Source organism: Physeter macrocephalus, chromosome 8 (assembly GCF_002837175.3).
Source record: "Physeter macrocephalus isolate SW-GA chromosome 8, ASM283717v5, whole genome shotgun sequence".
Classification (NCBI taxonomy): Eukaryota; Metazoa; Chordata; class Mammalia; order Artiodactyla; family Physeteridae; genus Physeter; species Physeter macrocephalus.
The window spans coordinates 148334238-148361391 of record NC_041221.1 but is presented as its reverse complement, the minus strand read 5'-3'; the positions used below and the strand labels follow the sequence as shown (position 1 = coordinate 148361391).

At 46.3% G+C, this 27154-nt stretch overlaps 1 long non-coding RNA gene across 1 annotated transcript in view; it reads right to left on the bottom strand.

Moving 5' to 3' along the window:
• The window catches only part of LOC102982077 (uncharacterized), a 69749-nt gene that overhangs the window by 12297 nt on the left and 30298 nt on the right, over window positions 1-27154 (bottom strand). The window contains exons 2-4 of the long non-coding RNA XR_003681079.2: window positions 17150-17378; window positions 16607-16725; window positions 11226-11390 (exon numbers count right to left, since the gene is read on the bottom strand). This is a non-coding gene — a long non-coding RNA (uncharacterized lncRNA). The remainder of the gene's footprint in view (window positions 1-11225; window positions 11391-16606; window positions 16726-17149; window positions 17379-27154) is intronic.

Sequence of the window (27154 nt, the reverse complement as noted above, 5' to 3'; positions counted from 1 at the left end):
ATTCTCAATCTCCTCTACTTCTGGAATCCCAATTACACATGTGGTAGACTGCTTGATATTATCCCAACAGTCAGTGAGGCTCTGTTCTTTTTTTTTTTCTTTTAAATGTTGGGGGTAGGAGTTTATTAATTAATTAATTAATTTTTGCTGTGTTGGGTCTTCGTTTCTGCGTGAGGGCTTTCTCTAGTTGTGGCGAGTGGGGGCCACTCTTCATCGCGGTGCGCGGGCCTCTCACTATCGCGGCCTCTCTTGTTGTGGAGCACAGGCTCCAGACGCGCAGGCTCAGTAATTGTGGCTCACAGGCCCAGTTGCTCCGCGGCATGTGGGATCCTCCCAGACCAGGGCTCGAACCCGTGTCCCCTTAAATTAGCAGGCAGATTCTCAACCACCGTGCCACCAGGGAAGCCCCTGTTCATTTTTTTTAAAAATGCTTTTCCTCTCTGTGCTTCATTTTGAATTGATTCTCTTGTCATATATATTCAAGTGCATTGATCTTTTCTCCTGCAGTGCCAAATCTTCTGTTTTGTCCCACTGAAATTTTCATTTCAGATATTATACTTTTCAGTTCTAGAATTTCCATTTTCATAGTTGCCATTTGTCTACTGATATTCCCTATAGGTTCACCCATTATATTTATATTTTCCTTGAAATCTTTAAAATGTATTTATAACAGACATTTTAAAGATATTGCCTACTAATTACAATATCTGTGTCACCTCTGGATCTGTTTCTCTTGATTACTATTAATTATTTTTCCTGGTTATGGTCTCCTTTTTTCTTGTTTCTTCACAGGTTTCATAATTTTTGATTGTATGATAGGTATTGTGGATGATACGTTGTTGAGTCTGGGATTTGGTGGTGTCTTCTTTAAAGAGTTTTGAATTTTTTTTCTGGCAGGCACTTAATTTACTAGTGGGCCAGCTCGATCATTTGAAGTCTTGTTTTTAAGCTTCATTAAGGTATGTCTAGAGTAGTCTTTACTCTGGAGCTATAATAGCCCTACACTGTAAGGCGTGGTTTTTCCAGTATCATGGCTGAATGTTTACAGTGTCCAGCAGGTCCCTCTGCTCTGGATGATCAGATCTCATATGTATCCCAGAGCTGTGACTTTTGGAATCTGCATTCAGCTCACAGTTCCTCTGTAGCTGTTCTCTGCCAGGCTTTCCAGAATCTAGTCTTGTGTGTCTACTCTTTACATTTGGCTAAAGACTTCAGGTGACTTAAGGGCACCCTATGCAGATTTCACAACTCTTTCTATACACAAGTCCCTCCTATCTGGTACCCAGTCTTGCAGTTCTAACTGCCTCAGTAGCCTTGAACTCTAATATCTGCCCCCTCATCTCAAGCAAAACTTCTGTGCTCTGCTTGCAGTCCGCCTCCCTGTGTTGCATGGTCTGGAGCAGGACCTCCAAGCAGAGAGCCAGGGCAATTTCTCTTATGGCTTATAGTCCTCTACTGCCTGTTGTGAAACATCTAAAAACAGTAGTTACTGTATATGCTCTTCCATGGTGGAAGGGCTGGTCCAGTCCCAGTTACTCCATCGTCTGAAACAGAAATCATATATTTTTATTTTTTGGAGTTTCTTTTTATAATTTTATTTTATAATTACATAGAATATTTGCAAGATTCCAAATCGAATCTACAAAATAAGATTTATTCATAGAAGTCTAGCTGGTAATCCTATACCTTCCACCTTACTCCCTCCATTTCCTTATATGTAACAATTAAAAATAATATTCATGGTTTATTTTCTATTCTTTCTTTTGTTAACATACGCAGTGTGTGTGTGTGTGTGTGTGTGTATGTGTTGTATTCACCCCTTATTTAAATAAGTAGTAGTAGTATACTCTACATATCGATACTTTCCTCCATTTTGCTTTTTTTCATGTAACTATGTATCCTGATGATCACTCCATACTAGTATAAAGAGATACTGCTCATTCCTTCATTACAGTTGCATAGTTCTCAATTGTAAGAGTGACTAACGTGTCCCGGTTTGCCTAGGACTCTCCTGGTGTTAGCACTGAAAGTTCCATGTGTCCCAAACCGGGTTGGTTGGTTGCCCTGTCATTGTATGAGTGTACTGTAATTTATTTAATCAGTCTTCCTTGGATGGATATTTGGGTTGTTTCCAATCTTTCACTGCTACAAGCAGTTCTCAGTGAATAGCCTTGTGTATATATCTTTTCATATTTTGCCAGTGTATATTTGAGTTATATTTTTAGAAATGGGATTGCTGGTTCAAAGGTAAATGTGTAAGTTTTCCAGATATTGTCAAATTCTCCTCCATAGGGATTGTACAATATGCATTTCCACCAGCAAAGCTTGAAATCCTGTTTCTCCAGAGATGCACCAACAGAGAATGTCAAACTTTTATTTTTTCCAGTTGACTATCAGGTGAGAAATTATACCTCAGTATAGTTTTAATTTACATTTCTCTTATGAGCAAATTTGAGCATCTTTCAAAATAAGAGCCACTTGCACTTCTTTCTCTGTGGACCGTTGGTACAATTCTCTAGCCTATTTTTCTATAGGCTTATAGGTTTTTTCTTCTCCAATTTTAGAAGTTCTTTTATATATTAGATACATGAACTCTTTGCAATGTAAGTTGCAAATATCATTCCCAGTTTGTTGTTTATCTTTTCACTTTGCATATAACAACTTTTGCCGTGCCCAAAATTTTTTGGAATGTAATCAATTTAGCTATATTTTCCCTATTAAGTCATAGGAATGATTTCCCCATTCCCAGACTACAGAAGAATTCAACAACGTTTTCTTCCAGTGCTTGTATGGTTTGCTTTATTACCTTTACATTTCTGATCCATTTGGGATTTATCCCGATGTGTGACAGGAACGGATGCAATTTTATCTTTTTCTATATGGCTCTCCAATGATCTGAATATAATTTAAAAGTCCATCATTTTTCCTCTGATTTGAGCTGTTGTCTTTATGGCATATTAAATTTGCATATGAATGGGTCTTTCTCTGACTTTCCTGTTCTGTTTCATTTTAATTATAGAGGCTTCATAGCATGTTTTAGTATTTAGTAGGATTAAGCCCCTGCTCTTTGTTCTTCTTTTTCAGGATTTTTCTCACTATTATTTGTTGTTCTTCCAAATGAACTTTATAATCAACTTGTTTAGCTGCAGGAAATATCTGAAGATATTTTTATTGGGACTACCAAGTTTTTATACATTAACTTTAGGGAGAATTGTCATCTTTATGACACTGAGTCTTCCCAGTCAAAAACACAGTATCAAGTGACATTTCTGATTACATTTCAGATTAGGGAGTTGATGAACTTCTCTGTATGATCATGTGGCTGGGGACCACTGGGTTTCACAAGTCTTCCTGAGCCCAGCCCATGTCACCTCTTCCAGGAAGCCTGTCTTCTTTTCTAGGGAAATGATCTCTCCATTCTCTACAGATATCTTGTGATTCACATGAACATTTTCGACTATAGCTCCTACCTTTCCATATGTGTACCCCATTTCCCCTTCTGGGCTAAGAGCTCTCTGGGAACAGGGTATGTATTATAAATCACAGGTATACTGATAAAAGCTAAGCTAAGGCAAGAGACTCTGAGCTGGGTGCATCACATCAGTTACTTCATAGCCTTTCCCGCGGGTCACCAGCTAGCATCTGGCACGCCAAATCTAGCCCATGTGTTTGACCTGCATGGAAATTTTTTAAATTTTGAATTAGTTGCCAACATTGAAAAAATTATAAGATTTCACGTAAAAATACAGGTTTTCAGATTTTCTAAAAGTAATGGAAGTTCATGGCAACAACCAGCTGGAGCTATCTGCTGTCCCTTTAGACCAGGCAGGTACACCACAGTTTTCCCCATACCTCTTCATTTCCATTATCTGTCTAGGCCCTGGAAGCATTTGAGTCAGTAGTTCGTCTCCTTAAAACCACTGGAAAATGGAAAGAGTGAAATCTCTGGCCCTGGCACACAGTGGGTGCTCAGCAGATATTTGTGGAATGAATGAATCCCTGTTTGCTGATCAGGTTCTGAGAGCCTCCCTGACTTAGCAAAGGTCACATGACCAGAGGGTGGCCGAGGAAGGGATTTAAAAGGAGGATCTACTTTGCTGCACAGCCCAGCAGTGTCTGACGGCCGTCCAAGTGCTGGCCCACGAGTTCTTTCTCACCTATTAGCTGGTTAATGGCCGCACACTTGGTCCCAAGCCCTTAACCAACTTGGTTGTTCTCAGATGGAATGTTAGTAACTGCCTCATTGACACAGGCAGGAGGGAGGGAGGCCTGAAACCTTAGGGGAGAAATGGGCCCTGGTGACCTTTTAGCTTCATAGAGTTAGGTTTGAGTCTCTTTCTTTTTCTTTCTCTTTCCACATAGCTCCCCTAGGCCTCATCAAATCTGCTGACAGCAAGCACCCTGGGGAAGAGTTGCAGAAAGGCAGGGTGAGGGGGAGCCTGTGTCCTCTGCTCAGGGGTTTCCTTGCCTCTTTAAAGGGAAGAGCAGAGAGTTTCACGTTGTCCAGGCCTTAGGCCTCCCAACCCCCCAGGACATGGGAGCTTTACCGGTAAATTGCCTTAAAAAAGAACAGCTAATTATTTTTTTTTTCCATTCAACAAACAGGTATTGAGCAGTTTTCTGTACCAGCCACTGTGCTAGCAGTAAAGGCCTTGGAGAACTCAATAGACATGTTCCTCATTCTAGTAGCAGAAACTGAAAAATAAGCCTGTTGAGAAAAAGCATTTTTTTTTAACTTTTTATCTTATACTGGAGTATAGTTGATTAACAATGTTGTGATAGTTTCAGGTGTACCACAAAGTATTTCAGTTATACATATACACGTATCTATTCTTTTTCAGATTCTTTTCCCATTTAGGTTGTCACATAATATTGAGCAGAGTTACCTGTGCTATACGGTAGGTCCTTGTTGGTTATCCATTTTAAATACAGCAGTGTGTACATGTCAGTCCCACACTCTCTAACTATCCCTTCTCCCCATTCTTCCCCCTGCGCCCCTCCCCCCAAACATAAATTCGTTCTCCAAGTCTGTGAGTCTGTAGTCTGTTTCTGTTTTGTAAATAAGTTCGTTTGTATCATTTCTTTTTAGATTCCTCATATAAGTTCTCTTTCTCTGGAAAAATGCATTCTAACAGGACAGGACGGGTATGGGAATACCTAGTGGGAGTGCCTCATGCAGGGATGGTCAGGAAGGGCTTCCCTGAGGGTGCCACCCTCCAGCTGAGTCCTAAATGAGGAGAAGGAGTGAGCTAGGGGAAGAAAGAGAGGGGATGGAATGTGGGAGGACCCAGAGGCAGGTTTGAGGAGCGGGAGGAAGCTCGGTAGACTGGGGCATGTGGACAAGGGGCCCAGGAGAAGGCAGTCAGAGGAGGGTCAAGCGGCTAACAGTGGAATTGAGGTGAGCACTTGCTATTTGCTGCGATAAACACTTCTCCGCGTAACAGGATGTTGAGGGAACTTGTCCTTTCCCCTTGAACTGACGCCTAGGGTTCAGAGCAGAGAATCCAGAAGTGCTGCTTTCTCCCTGTTCTGATGAGGACTGCCAGCAGCAGTGTCCAGACTCCCCCCCCCACCCCAGGGACCACTGGAAGGCAGCAGATTAGTCCAGCCACCCTCCCGCCAGCCCCGCATTCCCCTTCTGGTTTGTAATAGAAAACCAAGGAGAAAGGCAAAATTGCGGCCTCGGGCCGGCCTCATGGGGAGCAGTGTTCCCCTGAGAGCTCCCCTGGCTCCCCCTACCTCGTACCGAACACCCCAGAGGCCAGTCAAAGGGTGGAGGGTGGGAGGAGTCCCAGGGAATCCCTCCTGCAGTATGGGGGCGGTCCTGCAAGAAGGCGAGACTGACAGGTGACTCTGGTGGACAGAGTTTCACAGGTGGACATTTGCTGAGCAGCAGAGTCTATGCCACCAAGAACGTGGTGAGCCAGTGTGGGTGCACTCAGCCTGGGTCCCCGGATTCTGGGGGCGGTCGTGAACGTGGAGACTGGTGCTGAGGAAGGCAGGGAGGACAGCTGGAGTGGCCTGGCCCAACTGAGTGATGAGGGGGTTCAGGATACCTACCCCCATAGAGAGCACCTTGGCATGCTGAACATTTTAGGCTGAAGGAGTTTGAGAAGACAGCAGAAGCAGGAAGGTCACTCTAACCCCATCCTCCCTCCCCTGAGATGGTTCATAAGACACTCATGTGAGAGCCCTTCTCCTCTCAGGGCGCCCCGAGTCCCCCATCTGCTGGCTGCAGCCCCTCGCAGAAGTGCTGCTACAGTTTACAACGGACAAGGTGCTAAGTGCTCGTGGCAATTTAGCTGTTTGCCACTGACCTGGCCTCTGCCTGCCTGCACCCTGAGGAAAGGGGCATCCTCATCTCTGAAGACAAAGGATCATGGAGAAGAATCCAAACGCACTGGCCCTGCTAAGTTTCCTCCAGTTTCCTACACCGGATTCGTACTCCTCCACCTGCCATATTCCTCCACGATGTCCACTCTTTATCAAACCTAGCATGAAAAAATGCGGGTTTAATCATTTCCTCAGGTCTTCATTTCCTTTGGAAGGCTTGCGTGTCATGTAAAACTTACTTAAACATATTTGTATGTTCTTCTCCTGTTAATTTGGCTGTCAGCTTAATTTTCAGACCCAGTCAGGGACGTTAAAAGGGTTGAGGAAAGTTTTTCCCTCCCCTACAGTGAGTAGGGAGCTGGTGTGTAGTAGGTGCCTAAGGACCCAAAGGCCTGGGTCCTGCAGCTCCATGTGAAGGAGCCTGGAGGCTTCCTTTACATGGCAGGGCCTGAAGCTGGCAAGAGAGGAGAAGGGCCATCATGGACTCCTGGCAGGGCTGAGGAAAAGTAGGCTGCTACTCTCTGGGGGGTCCGCAGAGCTGCCTTTAAGTGAAGTTAAATACCTCCCTAAGAAAAGAAGACCAAAACAAGGACCATCACATCTGCAGAGACCACCAGCACCTCGTGGAAAGTCGCTGACCCTCTGGGAGGTCAGGGACACTTCCTCCCACCCCCAGAAGGTCAGATGGGTGACACATCAGCTACCCACCTTGGATGCTAGATGTCAGAGGAGGAAGGAAAGACCCAGACTCAGAGAGGGAGGGAGGAGGGGGCATGAATGAGCAGGCCAAGCCCCTGCCCACTTCTGGTCCTGTTTCTTGAGCCATCAGTCCAACCCACACTAGGAGAAGGGAAGAAATGGGCTTTAAATGACCAGAATGTTTGGCATCTGCTGAAGTGATCATCATCAAGTGGGTAAGATGATGGATCTGACTGGGTACAACTAGAGGCAGAAATAGAAGGAAAAAAGCCATTTCATGTTAATGGCCCAATATGTCAGTTACTTGTCCGTTGTATCAAGGAATTTTCCAAACAATCATATAAGGCAGTTACTGTTATTATTGCAGTTTTTGAGGAGAGGGAACCAAGGATCCGGGAGAGGAAGGAACTTAAAACCACACAGCTAACAGGTAGCTGGGCTGGGATTTGAACTCTCACTGTTGGGCTCTGAAGCCAGTTCTCTAAATAGCACTGTCCCCAGAGGGGAGCCTCAGCCGGCACTCCATGCCAGCGTCTCCCCTCCCAGCTGCTCTCGGAGTGAACCCAGTGAGGGGACCTCAGCACCTGCCCAGACATCTTATCGTATTTTCAGATGGCTGTTGAAATAACCACTTAGATTTTTAAAGGATTTTACGGTTAACACACACTATAGTCATTCAATAAGCATTTATGAGGCTGCTACCACTGTGCTGAGCACCCCCTAGCTTCTCTGAGAGGAGGGCTCAGCAGGCAATTCTTTTCAACTCTCTTCTGCATATGAGGGAAGGGGAACACAGAAAGACTATGACTTGCCTAAAGTCACAGAGACCTGCGACCACCACCGCCACCAAGCACTTCCTGAGTGCTCAGTACGTGTCAGGCACCGTGCTAAGTGCGCGACATGGTCCTATGGGGCTTGAGAATTCCTCCTGTCCAGTACTCTTTTCACTGCCCCAGCTGGCTTCCCCCATTCCCACTCCTGATCCCCGCTTTCCTGCATGGAGCCAATGCTTCTCTGGCCAAAGGACTGATTTCCTGGCTTGGGGAAGGCCCTGTAGCAGGGAGTCTGCAAGTCTTAGAGAAAAGCAGAGAATTTGGCTTCCTTCCCCGGTGCCAGCTCATCACACCAACTGACCTGCTGCTGTAGGAGAAGAGAAGGTGCTGGTAGTTCAAAGCATGGGCCCTTGATTAATTTCTCATCCTCTATAAATAAGTGAATAAAGGCACATTCTGCACACACTGCTTCGACGCCTCCTATGGGCCTTTTATTGGTCTCTACACCTTGGTACTCACTGGCCTTGGGACGTCAGACTTACTTCCAGCCAGACTGTCAAACTCCTTAGCTTGGCAGTTGTGCCCCTTACTCACCCCCTACACCCAACCTAGGCTCCTGCTCACCTGTCTTCTCTCTGGACTCACCAGTTGCCTACACTGCCCTGCTTTTCTGGCAGTCCATCGTGACAGAGCAGCTAAGCACGTCGGCTTGTATGGGTTCAAATCCCAACTCTGTCACTTCTTGGCTTTGTGACCATATGGGTAAATTATTTAACTTCTGCAGTCCTCAGTTTCTTGATATATAGAATAGGGATGATGAAAATAGTGTGTATACTGGAATTAAGGTCCTAGTTGGGAATCAGACACTAAATAGGCAGGCAGTCACACATACAAGAATTTCACTCACTGATGAGTAGCGTGATGGAGAGTGAGAGAGTGAGGCCAAGAAGGGCTTCTCTGAAGAGGTGATCTTTGAGCTAAGACATTAAGGATGAGAAAGAGCTGATTCAAAGAGGGTCTGAGGGCAGTTGGTTCCAGGCAGAGAAGGAACAGGGAGTGTGACTCTGGGCAAGTTCTCTGAGGGCTGGGGAGGGGTTGGCTGGAGGGGTCCCTGGTGCTAGGGGATGGGTGGGAAGGTGGGCCAGGCCCCTCACAAGGCACATATTAAGGGGAGATGTGGTCTGAAAGGCTGGGTTAAGTGGCTAAAGCCCAAGGGTGAGAGAAGAGAAAAGAGACATTGGTGGGGGACTCTGATGCCATCACGAGGCCCATACTCAAGTCTCTAGAGGCTGGCTCTTTGAGCGTCTTCCAGCCTCCTGGGCCAGTGAGGAGTGGAGAGGAGGTGGCAGGTCCTGCTTTCGTCACCACAGGTCCCCCATCTTCTCCTCCCCTTTCCTAAAGTGAAACACTGTCCAGAGAGGGTCTGGTGTCAGCCATGTACACAGCGGTATGTGAGCTCTCCAAACAAGGCAACACAAAAGGCACTGACTTGTCGCTCTGGCCAGTAGTGGGGGTGTAAATACTCCCACCATGGCTGATTTCTTTTGTGCTTCCAGAATAATGTGTGATTGTGGAGTTGGGAGGGGAGGCACAGGATCGGCTCCCATGTGCAGGTGGGCACTGGCTCCAGCTCACCACTGCATTCACACCCAAGGAACTAGGAAGCCCTTACCATGTGTCAGGCCCAGTGGTAAGCACTTTATATATACTAACCCACAACAACTCTATGAGGCAGGAGCTGTTAATATTCCCATTACACAGATGAGAAATGCAGTCACAGATGAGCTTGGTAACCTGCCCAAAGTCACACAGGCAACGATGGAGCTGAGATTAAACTGCAGTATAACTTATAGGAAAGTGAGCGAATGCTAAGCACACTGCTCAGTGGATTTTTAGGTATGTATACCATATGTAAGCAGATCATGATAGGGAACATTTCCAGTCCCAGCTGGCTCTTTTTATCACTCTTGTCTTTGATACTCTCCCTCCAGGGTAACCACCATTTTTTATTTTTATCACCATAGATTTGCTTTATCTGTGCTTGAATTTTTTTTTTTTTGGCTGCGCCATGCAGCACGTGGGATCTTAGTACCCCAACCAGGGATCGAACCCGCGCCCCCTGCAGTGGGAGAGCAGAATCCTAACCACTGGACCGCCAGGGATGTCTCCAGTCTGTGCTTGAATTTTATGCAACTGGAATCATTCAGTACATAATCTTTTTGTGTCTTGGCTTCTTTCTCTCCAATGTCATTGCTTCCTCCACGTCGTTGCGTGTTTCAGAAGTTTGTTCTTTTGAACTGGTGTATGCTTTTCAGCAGTGTGTGAGTATGTATGATGTATCTATCCATTCTCCTGTGGACGGTCTTTGGGCTTGTTTCTGCAGAGTGTGCTCATAATCACTATGATATACTGCCACTCAAGTATGGATGCACTCCCTGACTCTTCCTGTCTCTGGGGGATTTGCAGGATTAGCATGTGGGTTGAGTGGTATCACAGGATGCATTACTTTCTGATTGCAGCTATAACAAATTACCACAAACTTAGTGTCTTAATGCAACACAGAGTTATTACTTTACAGTTCTGGAGGTCAGGAGTCTAAAATAGGCTGGCAGCTATGGTTCTTCTGGAGGCTGTAGGGGGACAATCCCTTGCTTTGCCTTTTCCAACCTCTGGAGGCTGCCTGGGTCCACCTCTGCTTCTGTCATCACATCTCCTCTTACTCTGACCCTCCTGCCTCCCTCTCATAAGGACACTTGTGATTAATTGGACCTATCCAGATAACACAGGATAATCTCCCCATCTCAAGATCCTAACTTAATCACATCTGCAAAGTCTTGCCATGTCAGGTAGCATATTCACAGGTTCTGGGGTTAGGACATGGACGTATTTGGGGGGCCATTATTGTGCCTAACACATTGGACTCTCCTGATGTAATGGTAAGACCCTGGTGTGGGAATCAGGAACTCAGGGTCCTGGTCTGGCCCCTGGGTTGACTTACTGTGGGATGTAAGTCTGACTTACTGGGCTTTTGGCAGATATATTGAATAAAATGAAGGGCTAGGATGTGATCCATTTCACAGGCGCCTCCCAGCCTCCACGTTCTAGGACTCAATACATAAGCTTTAGGCTTGGGGCTCTATCCAGCCACCCCTTTCATCTGTGTGTGCGGATTTCTTCCCACCCCCAGGGCAAAGGGAGCACACCTTCTGAGAAGACCTGGGAAACCTGCAGCGGATCCCCCACTGTCCCTCCCTTCCCCTTCCTTTCTATCATGTGACCCCTGGGCCTTTCATCCAGAATGACTTTGAAAGCCTGCTATTGATTTTCCTGTCACTTCAGGTCATATACTCCCACCCGTCATCTCCCTTTAAGTGAAAGTTTGAAAACCCAATTTGGAAAAAAAAAAAAAAGATCACCCACGTGATTTCAGGGGCTGGGCTGATGGAGCAGCCCTTCCAGGAGGCTGGGTGTGAAGTGCTTGGAGGAAGTAATAGAGACGACCTTAAAGACTCCGTTCTGACATCAGCTGAGCTGTTCCTTCATTTGCAGTTGATGGCTGTTCTAGTCGTGGGCTCCCAGCAGTTACTGAAAAGAGAAAGTGGGAGAGCAAATCATTTTCATGATTGCCAAACAGGAAGCCTACTTTGTTGAAAGTGAACCAGCCGCCTGTTGGGTCTTCATATTTTCTACTAGCCAAATATTTGATCTTTCCTATCTGGCACCTTGTGGCTGATCATCTCCTCCATCTCTTCTCTCATTGATACAGTCATTAGTGAGCATCTACGTTTTCTACTTTGCATGGTAATTAGGGCACATGCTTTAAAGTCAGATGGTCATTCCTTCAATAAATGTTTACTGGGCGCCTACTTTATGCTGGGCACTTAACCAGGCACTGGGGACAAAATGACAAGCAAAACAGATATGGGGCCTGTCCCCAAGGAGCTTATACTGATGGAGGAGACAGAAGGGAACGGCATAATCCCACAATATATTGAATTACAAAATGTGGTAAATGCCATGAACCAAAAGTCAGGGAAGCTATGAGAGCTAATTCCAAGAGGGCATGAACTAGTTTAAGGGTTAGGAGAGGCTGCACTGGGTGGAAAATGGGGGCATAACGGAGACAAAGGAATCTGCTCAGATGAAGCCCTGAGGCAGAAGGAAGCTGGGTAAGTTTGAGGACTTTGGAGGAGTGTGTAGAGGGTGAAGGGAGAGGGAAGGAGAGCAACACATAATTGGGGAGTTTTGAATTTATTAATATGCTGTAATAAAGTCTGTGAACTGGTTGACTTTCAGTGTCCTGATCCATAAAATGTGTATAGAAATACCTTGCAGAGTGGCTTTGAGGATTCACTGAGATAAAATATGCCATTTTAAGATAAAGTGCTTAGCCCAGACCTTGGTCTATTGCAATCCTGGAATAAATGGCAGCAACTAGTTTTATGACTGGGCAAGGTGCACCGTTGCTGGGAGCTGGGGACAGAAATGAATCAGCTTTGGTCCTTGCCTTCAAGCAGCTTCTAACATCGCTGAGGGGATCAGTAATATCTAGTCTGCAAGTGTGCCAGAGCTTCTCTGCTGACAGGGCTCAGAGGAGGGAAGGCTGACTCCAGTGGGGAGTAAGGGAAGGCTGCTTGATGGGGAGGCACCTAGATGCCCAACACATAATTCTGGTCAGGCAGGAAAGCAAAGGAAAGCGAGGACCATCTTCACCTCCCTGGGAGCATCTGGGATGCGGAGAGGGAAACAGCTGCGTTTCCTTCTCTCCTGCCAAAGTGAAGGAATTCAGAGGTGCTGCTTCTCTTATTAATCCAGCTGTAAGCACTTTTTAGACCATCGTGAGCCCCTGAGGAATGAGGTGCAGAGCCTCTGAACAACATCATTAAAATGCTTCCCAAGAAGAAACTCAAGCCGAGCAGGTGAGAATCTAATGGCAGAACCAGCACCAAGCGATGTAGCTCGGAATGCGAGGCAGGGAATGGTTCCTGTCTAGCTCTGTGCCAACAGTCTTGGACAAGTCCCCTCACCTATGGGTCTTGGTTTTCTCACCTGTAAAACGAAATGATTGTTGTAGATGATGACTTTTGTTCTTCTGACATTCTATGTCTCCAAAAGGCTACATTATTGCTTTGGTAAGATTCTGGGGATGATTTCTATCAAGAGCAAAGGGGAAAATGGAGGCAACTCCCCAGTAATTCTCACTGCCTCTCAACACATTTGTACTGGAAAATCCACACATTTGCAACCTAAGTGAGTTTGGGAGCCTAAAATACATCTGGCAAGCTAAATAATTTCCTCACTTCATTTTCCTAATCTAGTCCTAGCATTGATATTTCTAAGCAATATGTGACCACAAGCAAGTCACTTAACCTTTCCACGTGTCTGTTTCCCCTTCTTAAAATGCAGACTTCCGACTGAATCATCTCCTTGGGCCCCTTCAGCTCTCATTTTCTCTTTTTCATTCATGGCTTTGATTCTTGTGCAGGTCAGTTATCTCTAGCAACAAGTGAGATGTGGAAAAAGCAACTCAGGTGGGCTACCACCTCCCTGAACCTCAGGGTCGTGATCTGAATAAAGTTAACATGTTAAAGGGTGTCTTTTCTAGACCAGCAGTGTAGCAAAGTAGTTATAAGCATGGGCTTTCAGGCAGGCAGTCTGGAATCAAATCTGGTCTCTATCACTTACTACCTGTGTGGCCTTGAGCAAGTGCCAATCAACATGAAGCATGGATAGTTCTATTTAGGCAGAAAAGCAAGAAGTCTCAGTTTCCTTATCTGTAAAATGGGAGTGAAGATAATGCCTGCTGCTTAGAGTCATTGTGAGGATTCAATACACAGTGCTTTCCAAACTTCTATCATACAGTAAGATAAAACATAGTTGCTCTGGGCTTCCCTGGTGGCGCAGTGGTTGAGAGTCCGCCTGCCAATGCAGGGGACACGGGTTCGTGCCCCGGTCCGGGAAGATCCCACATGCCGCGGAGCGGCTGGGCCCGTGCGCCATGGCCGCTGAGCCTGCGCGTCCGGAGCCTGCGCTCCGCGACGGGAGAGGCCACAACAGTGAGAGGTCCGCGTACAGAAAAAAAAAAAAAAAAACATAGTTGCTCTGATAAATGGGTAAATGAAGCTTGGTCCTAGGATTAGGGACACATGGAGTAGTAGGGATTGAGGCCAAATGGGTCAGTTTACTGCAGCTGACTGTAACACTGTAGGTCTCAGTGTTGCCAGATCTGATTTTTTTCTTTTTCAAGAGAAACCAGAAATCTGGATTTTTTTTTTTTTTTTTTTTTTGCGGTATGCAGGCCTCTCACTGTTGTGGCCTCTTCTGTTGCGGAGCACAGGCTCCGGACGCGCAGGCTCAGCGGCCACGGCTCACGGGCCTAGCCGCTCCGCGGCATGTGGGATCTTCCCGGACCGGGGCACGAACCCGTGTCCCCTGCATCAGCAGGCAGACTCTCAACCACTGCGCCACCAGGGAAGCCCAGAAATTTGGATTTTTATGTGAGATTGCCTAATCTTAAAATACTGGCTCACATTTATTTTTTTAAACATGCAAATAAGACATGGCTGCTGCCAGGATGTGGCCCACAGTTTTTCAGTTGGTAACCTCAGTTTGTAACCATTAAGTGCTCAATGAAGGATGGGGAAAACCCTGGTCATCTAATTTAGCACTCTCAAGCACTCTCAACCACCCAATTTTACAGATATGGAAACTGAGGCCAAGGCTAAGAAAAGTGAAATGACTTGCCCAATGTTGCATGGCTTGATTATGTTAAAGATGGGACTCTGGGGCTTCCCTGGTGGCGCAGTGGTTGCGCGTGCGCCTGTCGATGCAGGGGAACCGGGTTCGCGCCCCGGTATGGGAGGATCCCACATGCCGCGGAGCGGCAGGGGAACCGGGTTCGCGCCCCGGTCTGGGAGGATCCCACGTGCCGCGGAGCGGCTGGGCCCGTGAGCCATGGCCGCTGAGCCTGCGCGTCCGGAGCCTGTGCTCCGCAACGGGAGAGGCCACAACAGAGGAAGGCCCGCATACCACAAAAAAAAAAAAAAAAAAAAAAAAAAAAAAAAGATGGGACTCTAACTCAGGTCTTTTGACACTTAGTTTGGTGCCCTTTTGCCAAGTCACAGGAATCCTTCTAGAAACTCACAGCCTGGATGGTGAGCTGCCCTGGAGCCACAATCCTTGCTTTTCTCCCATGTCTTTTCCTGCAGTGCTTACAGATAACTGTGTTTTGAGATGATGCACAGAACCTCTACCTATGTGCCTGCGTAACACCCACAGTCCAACAGTGGCTCAAATCGGGGCAAGGGTGATTCTGAGTGGTCGCAGCTGTTCCCCTCACTCCATGCCTCCCGTCTCCACCCACTTTCCCTGAGATCAGCTACAAAATGAGTTTTAGGTGATAAGTATCTTTTTAAAAGGTTACAGGACAAAATAATCCTTGATGCAATATAATCATAAAATATAATCTCATTTGTGGTTAAATCCTTGAGCTTCAGCACATTTTAAGCTAAAAATGGATAGTTTTATTTTTAATAAAAACAAAATTAGCAAATGAAAATCTACTATAATTCTTATTAGAAAGCTCTAAAGCATTGCTGACTCTGATTGAGCTTCCAGACGCCCTCCCCAGCAACCACATCCCCTGATGCATCCTCCTCTCTGGGGAGCCTGATAGATGTACCCACATTGCCTTCTGAAATCTCCCTTTTGGGCCCCAGTTCTCAACCTTCATTTCCTTCACTTTAAATTCTAGTGCAAATCAGCTCAGCCTTCCATCAGCATCCCTCGGCTCTGACACGCACTCCGTCCATCGGGAAGTCCGCTCGGCTCCATTCTAAGAGTCTTGTTAGGGGTGACTGGGAGGTGTACCACTGGCAAATCGCTTCTGGAAAACGAGTTTCCCACTTTGACGGGAGATGGAGCAGGGACAATCCCGCTGGGGGACTGGCATGGTTTATCAGCCTTCGTCCCAACCCTGCGTTCTTAACTGGGGTTTTCATAATCTCCTTTCCCTCAGTTGCTTCCTCTCAAAGGTATTTGCATTTAAACAAGAGTTTGCTCCCCTGCTGATTATTTTCCCCCTCTTTGATTCCATTGCAAAAGCAGCCAGAGTTGCCCTGAGTGCTGGTGTCTGGATGGGCTGCATGGTAACAGCTGGGGGTCGAATGGTGTAAACTTCGCCTCTTCCTTTTGCAGGTACCGTTGGCAGAGTAGGCACATTTAGGAGAAATTTCCAGGAAGTGAAAAGGGAACTATTTGTCACCTCTGAGTCTCCTGGGCCTGCTTCAAAAGCCTCTGGTAACATTTCTCAGAGAGAAGGGACCCCTCTAGGTAATATTTTAAAGCCAAGAGCACATGATTCTACCCAGGTAGAATGGTGCAAAGAGCAGGAAAAAAGGGTTCCAGGGTCTCCTTGACACTGACCCATGGCAGGACCTTGAGCAGACAGGTGATCTCTGGTTAACTTGGGTGCTCTTACACTGTGCTGGGTGGAGGAGAAGCCTCTGAGGCTGAACTCCAGGACCCTCTTCCCTGTGGGGCTTAGCTCACCTTGCATTTAGCAGAATTCAGCATATTAAACACACAAGCTTTGGTGTCAGACATAGCTGGGTCCAAAACCCAGATGCATTCCACACACACTTGTGACTTTAGACAAATAGCTTAACTGTTTGAAGCCTCTGCTTCGCCATGGGGTAAAGTTGGGCTGTAGTAGATGGGATTGTTGTTCTTGATTCTTCACACCCTCAGTCTTCCATGTGACCTTGCAGGGCACACATGTGCACAGGAATATATTTTCTTACCTTATGGATGTTGGACTTCGCCATATAACTTGCTTGGGCCAATGGAATGATAAGGACTTGGTGTGAGCAGAGGCCATAAATGTGCTTCCAAGGTTTGGTTTGGTTCTTGCATCTATGACCTACCATGGAAAGAACATGAACATTATAGTGTCTTGTCTAAGGAAAATGAGGACAGAGGTGGAACAGACTAGAGACCATCATCAGCCTGGAGTCTACCTATGGCTTGAAGCTGAGCCCCTCCCAAACTGGCCTGTACACTCAGAAACTAGAACATGAAATGCTCTTTAATATAAGCCGTTGGGTTTTGAGGGGTAGTTTTTTATGCACAAACTACCATGGTTGTGGCCATAGCTGACTGATACAGAGAAGTTACAACACTGAGGATTAACTGAGAATATGCATGTGTTACCTGGCTGTTGGCATCTCCGTATACCACTGCTTTGTTCAGTCTGCACTACTCCCAAGGAACTCAGCTTCAAACACATGTGTAAGTGTGTACAAATGTATAGATGATATAAAGAGCGAGTCAATATTTTTTCTTACCATCATAGTTTTTCCTCCTCTTAATGCAGTGCCAAGTAGACAGCGAGCTTTCAATAAATGGTGACCATGATGAAAATGATGATAACTCTGGCGACGGCAATCTCTGTGCACTTTAGTTGGGGCGCACTCAGCATTGTACCCCAGGAATCTTCTTGGTAGACTCTTCTAGCTTGTTTCTTAAACACCCGAACTCATGGATATCTGTTTCATTTGCAGCTCTTGGTCTGACCTTAATAGTAATAATAATCCATAACTTCTAAGGAGCATTTTAGAGCTTATGAAATGAGTTACAATTCATTCATTCAGCATTCATTTATTGAACTTTTATTTTTAAAATGTCCACTATATGTCAGGCATTGCCTAAAGTGCTGGGAAAATAGCAGTGACCAAGAATGGGAAAGCTTGTGCCCTCATGGGACTTGTGTTCCAGGCAGGAAGGACCACACAACTTAACAATTAATTAACTTAATATTCTAAACAAATATTTTAAAGTACATACTTTACAAGCAAATAATTAAATAAGAGCTTAATTAAACAGACTGTGGTAAGTGCAACAGAGAAAATAGAACAGGACTGAGTGACAGGGAAGGATTGAGGGCACTTTTTAGATGGGTTATCAGGGCCAGTGACTGCAAAGAGAATAGGTACCCAGGAGTTCAGGTGTTTAGCTACAGTATGGAGGTGACATATTTTATCTTGGAATCTTATAACAACCTTGCCAGGTACCTATTCTTATTTCTCTCACCCCTCCTCTCCTTTTTTCCAGTGAGGAACCCATGGCTCAGAGAAATCAGATACCATGCCCCACGTAGCAGAGGAAGCAACTGGGACTTAAAATCAGTTGCTTGGAGGTTACCCAGAAGGCACCGGGCAGCAGAAAACCTCAGGTGAGGATGTCAGGAATCCAGGTGATTGCCTCGCCCACCCTAACCCCCAGCTCCCATGTTGGGGATATGACCATCTTTAAGGCAGTGTCATTGATGACCCCCGACCCACCTGCCCAGTGTCACCAGCCAATACACCCAGCAGGAGGAAGGCAATCCTCACCAGTCCTTCCCTAAGAGAGACAGCTGGGTGCCTAGAGCAGCACACACTGCCTGGTCCACTGTGGCAGCCAAAGATGCCAGCTGTCACCTGGCAGCCTTTGGATGATGCAGTGATTCAGGGGAGCGCCATTGCTAACTCAATCACACCTCCCTGCCGCAGGTGGCAGCCACAGACCCACAGCATGAGCACTGAGGGAGGGCCTTCACTTCCAGACGCAGAACCAGTGATGCGTGGGGGCGCCAGGCAGTCTGGTTCCCACGTGCAGCCTAGCACACATGCTTTTCTCAGTCTTTGGCTTCTGAGCTCAGGATTCCATAGATATAATGTCTCTGAGTTTACCACCACTCAAAATTAATCAGTAGTACCTGCTGTCTAAAATTTTCCTTATGGAAAAATGGAGGCACAGACCAGGCAATGACTTACTCATAGTCATTTGCAATCATGAGTTCTGGCTAGAACCTAGGGACACTTCTAAGTCTTGGTCTTCAACCAAGTGTTGAGTATCTGCTATGTGCCGGGTGCTGTACTAAATGCTGATGAGCTCACGTCTTCTGAGAAAGAAAGAAACATGAACAGTTATGAGTGTTACCTTAGAAGCGATGTGATAGGAATAGGTGTGGGTGACCTCTGGGGGTCCCCAAAGTAGGGAATCTACGCTTCTGCAGTGGTAGATAGGGGAGGCCGGTGGGTGGGGTCTTGAAGGTCTAATGCAAAGGTCATGCTTGAGCTTTCTCCTGCTCTTTCCAGTAAAAGTTATTCAAATTTTCCATTTGCATAAACTCATTTTATTAAACGTAAAAAAATTCACTTATTTATTTTTAGCTTCAGTTTTGTTTAAGTTTGAATATGTGGTTATGAAGAAAGCTTTATCATCAAAGCTGTGTGAATTTTAGCAGATCCTTAAGCCTCTCTGTGCCTCAGCTTCTTCAAAGGGGGCTTGGGAAGACTGAATGAGTTAAAATATACACAGTGGTTAGAACGAGGCCCTACACTCTGTGCTGTGATTCTTGCCCTCCTTTCCAGAGGACACCATTAGGTGGAAATTGGGTATGAATGAGCCACGGCAGCAATCCAGACACCTGTAGTTTCCGAATCCTGCCCCTGAAAGCTGCAGGAGCCACGTCCAGTCTCAGTGAGCTGGGGTCTGTGGACAGCCCATACCATGGTTAATCTGCAGCGCTGCCGTGAGGATTGCTGTGGGATATCATTTGGGTATAGGAACGTGAGGCTTATATTTCTCAAAAGACAACCACGTGGCCTGTGGGTTTGTTTTTGTTGGCCACAGGCCAACATTTATTTCATTTGCTAAAACACGCAAACAAACAAAAAGTCCACACTGCAAAGCACTGAGAGGCGAGACGCATGTTTAGGCAAATCAGGAGATAGTAACAATCCATCACAGCCAGTTTCAAAGCCTGCTGTGCTTGTGACTGGGATTGGGGAGGATCTGCACAGAAACTACATGCTTAATTGGGTCTCAGGTCTTTGGTATTTGCTGGCATCACATGGGAGGGGCTGGCAAAGACAGGAACAAGTTAGCTGTGATTGGAAGTTTGGATTTCAGAACGGAGCAGTAGCTGGGAACTTAGAGCTGAAATCTCACTCCCAAGGAGGCTCTAGTGCACTAAAAACCCACTAAGAAACATATGGGATGGGAGGATCAACAGCCAGTTCATCCCAGGTATTGGGGGTGGCTGCATACAAGGTGATATGGGAAGCAAGCAGTGTTTGTCTGGCACTCAGGATACAGAGCATCTCCAAGTTCTCACAGCCTGAGGGAGGCAGGAGGAAGCTCACTATCCGGGATATGCCAAGGCGAAATGAGCTCAAAATTCAGTTGTGGTGCCCACTGCAGCACAGTAGACGCTGCAGCTGCTCTGTCTTTGTGCCTTCAAGGATGTCACTGTTCCTCCCCCTTCCCCAGGATTTTGTCTGCCGGAGGAGTCCCCCACCTACAGCTACCCTTCAAAACCCTGCTTTGGACTTGCTAGATGAATCATGTCACTGCTCAAACACCTTCAACAACTGCTCCAAACATACAGAATAGAGTCCAAACTGTAAACTCAGCGCCCAAGGAGGCTTACCCTGATATGGCCCATAAGTCCCACTGCTTTCTCTATTCCATGTTTTAACCACAGCATACATGCTCACTGCAAATGAACCCCTATTTACTATCTCTGGGCCTCTGCTGATGCTATTTCCTCTGCCTGAAGGCCTTCCTTGCTCTTTCCTCATCCTAATCACGTCACGTGTTAGACAAGAGTTTATTCGCCTAGTGTGTCTATTATGTGGCAGAGACTATTCTGATGCTGTTTGAAATGGCCATAGTGGCAGACTGCAAAAAAGGCCAAAGATTCTTCCCCTCCTTGAATCCACGTCCCCTCACCTATAACTCTGCATGCCCTCCTATTCTGACTCTGGGTTCAGCCATGTGATTAGTTTTGGCCAATGGGATATTACCAAATGTGATGCAAGCAAAGGCCTGAAAAGTGCTTGTACTCTTTTTGTTTCTCTTGGAAACCTTCTGCTTCTGTGTGAATGAGCCGGAGCTAGCCTGCTGGAAGCTGAGAGACCTTGTGAATCAGAAATGATGGCTCAACCAAAGGCCCTAGACCAGTCAGCCCCAAGCAGACCATGTGTCTGTTCACAGATGCATGAGTGAGCCCAAACTGCCAACCACAAAATCCTGTACTAAATAAATAGTCGTTGTTTTTTTGTTTTGTTTTGTTTTGTTTTGTTTTGCGGTATGTGGGCTTCTCACTGCTGTGGCCTCTCCCGTCGCGGAGCACAGGCTTCAGATGCACAGGCTCAGCAGCCATGGCTCACGGGCCCAGCCACTCTGCGGCATGTGGGATCTTCCCAGACCGGGGCACGAACCCGTGTCCCCTGCATCGGCAGGCGGACCCTCAGCCACTGCACCACCAGGGAAGTCCAGTCGTTGTTTTAAGCAACACTTTTCAGGTGGTTTCTTAAACACAATAGATACCTAATGCAGCCATTGATGGGTCTTATCAGTCTAATCTCTTACCCCTTCTGTTGGTGCTAGCAAACTGCTTTTATAGTGATAAACACCCTCCTCCATTCTATGTTAGATGATTCTGGTGAAGTTAGTCCACCTACTCCTCTGACTGCAGGACTGTCAATCAGTGTATCTCTGGCCACCAGGATGGCACATGGCTCAAATGGTCTAATAAGACTCAGATCTGGGATTTTTGTTGGAATTCCTGAAACAATAATGCTCTTTTTCCAGCAGGGTGGCTAAGCCAAGAGAAGGTCAGCCTGGAGTGCTCACACAGCTCCCACAGAAAAGAGAAGGACCAAGAGACGGAGAGTGAGTCCTGCCGACACGGGTCCCTGGATCAGCCTGTGCCTGCAGTTCCATCTCTCCCTGGTTTTTTTTTTTTTTTTTTTGGTTACATAAGACAGAAAAAAAAAAATCCTCTACTTCTGTTTAAGCCAGTATGAGTGGGATCTCTGTCATTTACAGCCCCAAATTTCTGACTGATGCACTCCTCAAATGCTACCTTCTCCAAAAAACTTTACTTCATCTCCTGGCAAGAACAGAGGTTCCTAAAGATTTTTGCACAGAGTCAAGAACACTAACTTCAAGTCGGAGAGACTTGACCTACAGTGCCCACAGGGCTTGCATTAGAAATGGGCACGTGACCCATGACAGACCAGTGGGTGTCATTTCTGGGACTTTTACTAGAACTGTTAAGGAAGAGAAGTTCTTGCTCTATTGACATTGCCAGACTAGAAGAATGAAGCCAGGAGTTTGTAGCCTCCATCTTGCAGCCAAGAGGAAAATCCTGTCTGGGGTGACAGCAACACAGAGGGAAAGGAAAAGCCAAGGCAGGAGATGGACAGTGTCATCTTTGAGCCCCTCTATCCAGCTGAACTTGAAGACCAACTTACCCCTAGACCTTTTAGTTACTTGAGCCAATATCTTCCCTTTTTTATTTAAGCCGGTCACAGTTGGGTTTCTGTCACCGAAAGAGTCCTAAAGAACCTCTCTCAGCCTCAGGTTTGTCCTCTGCTAAATAAGGTTTAACAGTACCTCTCGCACACATGTAAGATGTCTAGCACAGTGCTGGCACAGAGTGGGAGCTCCACATTGGTAATGGTTCTCCTTCCTCTGAGCTCTGGGAGTGAGGGTGGTATCCCCCTCTCTCTGCAGGCAGCAGCTTCTCCTCTGTTGGCCAGCTGATTGGAAATTGCCCAGAAGGCCAACAGCCTTCTTTCCTTGTTGCAAATGGTATCATTTCATCTGGGTGGATGCAGGAGCTGAGTGGAGTGTATATTTGTCCCTGATCTCTGGTTTCTGATTGCCAGCCGGCATGTGCCCAGCAGGCAGCCTGCTGTGTTCTATGTACCACAGCCAGATGATAAATCTTTGATTTTTTGCTCTTCTCTGCTTCTTGGGAATAATGGGTCCATAATGAATTGCATCCACAAGAATAGCTGTAATTGTAACAGTGCTGCAGAGATGGAGCTGGCAAATCATCCTGTCCCACGAAATGTGCCTACTTTGTTCCAATCACTTTCTTTGAAATGGCTACCAACTTTGTTTTTCCATCTCAAACTCTTAATAAGCAGTGGGCTTTCTGTGGAAAGAGGAGAATGAAAGCTACATATCTGGGAGGTTTTATTCTTGGTTTGTTTGTTTTATTCCCTTGTCTGTACAATTTCCCTTAGAATTTGGTCTCAGCGGGGCAGTGGGGGAAACTTTGGCTCCCAAATATCTTAGCCACGCTGGCATCATGTCAAAGAATTGACACCTCCCTGATATCTAGAGATCCGGAATCACTCGTACACTATCCGAGGTGTTGATAACTGGTATTCTTATGGAAATCTCCGAGGAGATCTCAAAGATTGCATTGTGCACAGATCTCAATCTCAAACAGATGAGTGGTTGGGGGGATGGGGTGCAGGGCTGCAAAGATTGGTAAAGAGGGGACGCCCCTGGCCATCCTGGGCTGTTTCCTGACAGCATGTCTTCTTGGAAGTTCACAGCCATCTTGACTCTCTGAGATGCTGGGGTCCAAACGGAACCAAATGATGAGCAGTAAAGAGTCAGGATGGTAAATATGACTTCCTAACGTTCAACTGGGATTGTAGGTAAACATAAGAAGAATCAGTATTAATTATATTTAGCAGCTATTAGTACTGTATACTTGCTATATGCCAGGCCAAGTACTCAGTATCAATTTTCTCATTTAATCCTTACAACAACCCAGTAAGTTAGGTACTATTATTGCCCCGAGTTTTTAGTCAAGAAAACTGGAACTTGAAAAGAAAAATGGCTTGACCCAGGGCAGAGGCTGAGTTTTGACTGCATAACCCACCTTTTAGCTACCATGTTAGGCCTAGTGAACGTGCTCAAGACTGCATTCTAGGGGACTTCCCTGGTGGTCCAGCGGTTAAGACGCGGCACTTCCGCTGTAGGGGGCACGGGTTCGATCCCTGGATGGTGGGGAAAAAAAGACTGCATTCTAGAAGACCCAGGAAGGTCAGCCCCCAGCTCATTGGGTGACTTAGGGCAAGCAAAATTTCTCATCTGGGTTTTGAATTCTCCAGCTAAATTAGTGGATCAGCTCTAAATCCTCCAATGGGCCAGGTAGCCTTGGTTCAGTGGTCAGCCCCCTATCATTGGATGTAAGCTTGAGTCATAGCCAGGGAAGTCCACGGCAACAAAGTCACAGAGGGGATTCAATCACGGGATGGCGAGATGGGTCACCATGACCTTTACGGTTCTCTCTCCTATGAGAGTCTGATGCCAATATGTTTTTTTCATCTATTTTTAAATCTAAGAGGCCAGCATTTGTGTTCCCTGAAGCTCGGTCGTGCCGATTGCAAGGCAGTTCTATTTGCCTGCTGTATTTTGCTCTGGCGGCTCAGCAGGAGGCGGGGAGAAGGTGCCCATCCACTCAGCCATCCTCCTGAAGCCTTTGCTTGGCTGAGCATGGGAGACTGGGTGGGAGGGCACCAAGATAATTGCTCAGAATACGTTTGCTGCTGGTGTTCCCATTGTCTCTGCAGGCACCACATTTCCCCATCCCTAACAGGGTTCTCACTGGGTTGAACGCTGAAGGCCCATTAGGGAAGCTTGGCACTTTCTTATTTGTGGGAAATGTCTGACACAGAAGGGCAGGTACCACTTAAAATGTCAAGGCAGCAGTGCAACTGGCAGGTAAATTTCTGCGTAAAAATCCTTTTTCTGCTTTAGAGCAAGGAGATTATGTAAGATTCTTTGACGGCCGTCAGACATGAGGACTGCCTTCAGCCAGAGAGGAAGAGGTAAACAACCTCAGGAATCCAGCCAGTTCTTTCACCAGTTGAAGATTCCAGGGCGGGCTGCCTCCACACTCACACTTCCAGTCTTCGTACAAGGCACCCTGTTCCCCTCCCAAAGCCCCTTTCCATGTCCACCATTGATCAACATCTCCACTATCATTACCTCTCTTCCACGTCCACTGCCACGTCCTTTTGGAATAATGTCCTAACTTATCTTTCTCCCTCTAACTTCTCTGTATGACAATCCATTCTGTAGGGAGCTGCCATTTGAAGACTACTGAAGGGGAATTCTGAGCAGCAGCTTCCCAGCATATAACATTTCCAAGGCTTCTGGAGTGTTTACAGAAAACAAACAACACCTCTACTGCCCAATCTCCAAGCCTAACGCTTTTTGTGTGCTTACTACATGATGCCAGGAACTATACTAGGCATTTCATGCATTAATTTGTCTTTCACAGCAGCCCTGTGAGGTGGGTATTAACAGCCTCATATTACAGCTGAGTAAACTGAGGCTGAGAATTAAACAACCTGCCTAAGATCTCCCAGTTTTTAAGTGCCTAACCCAGATCTAAACTGAAGTGGTCTGCATTTCCCCCCTCTTTTATTACTACTTTTAATAGACTTTACTTTTTTGAGTAGTTTTAGGCTTATAGAAAAATGGGAGTGCAAAGTATAGAGAGTTCCCATATGCCCCATTATCTTTGTCCCTCCCCCAACAGTTTCACCTATTATTAGCACCTTGCATTGCTATGGTACATTTGATGAGCCAATATTGATACATGGTTACTAACTATAGTCCATAGTTTACCTCAGGGTTCACTCTTGGTGTTGTACATTCTATGGGTTTTGACAAACATATAATGACATGTATCCACTATTACAGTATCCAAAGGATAGTTTCACTGCCCTAAGAATCCCCTGCACTAGACCCATTTATTCCTCCCCTCCAGTTCTTGGCAATTACTGATATTTTTACTGTCTCCAACTGCAGACCCAGCTGCCCAGAGGCCCTCGGTAGTTTCTAGCTTCTTTCGCTCCCTGGAACAATAATGCAGGGCAGGATTCAACAAAGCCAGACCCCACCATCGCCACCATTGGTGGGAAGGGCTTCTTCCTCTGATTAGGCCTGGTTCTTATTGGACTTGTGGGTAAAAACTCAGGATCTGTTTGCCTGTCTCCACAGACTTGGCAGGAGGCTGGGGGTGGAGAGATGGGACTGAGAGTTTCGTCAGCAGAGTCAGAGAATTCAGCACATGGGGCAGGTGATGGAATGTGGCAGCAAAGGGCTGTTGGCTCATGGGCTCGCTCATGCTGTGATGGGGTAGCTAATGCTTATTGTACCTGCCTGTGGCAAACATACCTGTAGCCTGTCCTTCAGAAAAGTGCCCCCCCCAACCAATTATGTAGTGCAGCTTTTCTGAATCTTTAGTATGCATGTGGATTTCCTGGGCATCTTGTTAAAATGCAGATTCTAATTCAGTAGGTCTGAGGCGAGGCCTGATAGCCTGCATTTCTAGCAAGTTCCCAGGTGATGCTGAGAGTAGCGAGGATGTAGGAAACAGAAAATGAACTTATATTGGGCTCGCTGCCTGTTTTGTCATTGGGCTTGCTGCCTAATTTCCTTAAAACTCTGATTATTTCTTATGCTTCAGAGAAACACTTGTACCTGGCTGAGTTCAATCTTAAGTTCCACCATTAAATAGGGACATTTTCAACCTCAGTGTGCTCAGATGAAGGCACCTGGGATGGATAATGAGGCCAATTATTCAATAACCAATTTAGTCTTTCAGTAAATATCTGTCAAGCTCCTAGAATGTGCTAAGACCCTGTCCTCTTGGGACTTTGGGCTAGCAGCCAAAGGCACCAAAACTAAGCAAACAATCAAAGTAATTTCAAGTTGTGATAAATTCATGGAAGGATACTAACAAAGGCCTAAGTTGGAAACTAATGAGGGAGAAGGGAGTATTTTAGAATAAGTGGTTGTACAGGTTTCCTATTGCTGATATAACAAATCAACACAAACTTAGTGGCTGAAAACAACACAAATGTATTCTCTTACAGTTATGGATGTGAAGTTCTAAATCAGTCTCACAGAGCTAAGGTCAAGGTGTCTGGGGGCTGCTTTCCTTCTGGAGGTGCTAGGGGAGAATGTTTCCTTGCCTTACCAGCTTCTAGAGGTTACCCACATTCCTTGGCTCATGACCCTTTCCTGGAACCAGGCCAACCTCTGTGTGGGCCTACCAAAATAATCCAGGATAATCTCCCCATCTCAAGATCCTTAATCAGGGAATTCCCTGGTGGTCCACCAGTTAGGACCCTGCGCTTTCACTGCCGAGGACCCAGGTTCAATCCCTGGTCGGGAAACTAAGACCCTGCAAGCCACTCAGCGTGGCCAGAAAAAAAAAAAAGATCCTTAATCACACCTGCAAAGTCCCTTTTGCCGTGTCAGGTAACGTGTTGATGGGTTCCAGGGGCTGGGATGTGGACATCTTGTGTGGGGTGGGGGGAAGAGGCATTATTCTGCCTACCACGGGGTCAAGAAAGCCTCCCTGGGGAAATAATATTCAAGCTAAAGACTCAGCACAAGTCAGAAATGAGAAGAGTAGAAGGAACAGCTTTCTGAGTGGAGCAAACAGTGAGGGCGAAGACCCTGAGGTGAGAGCT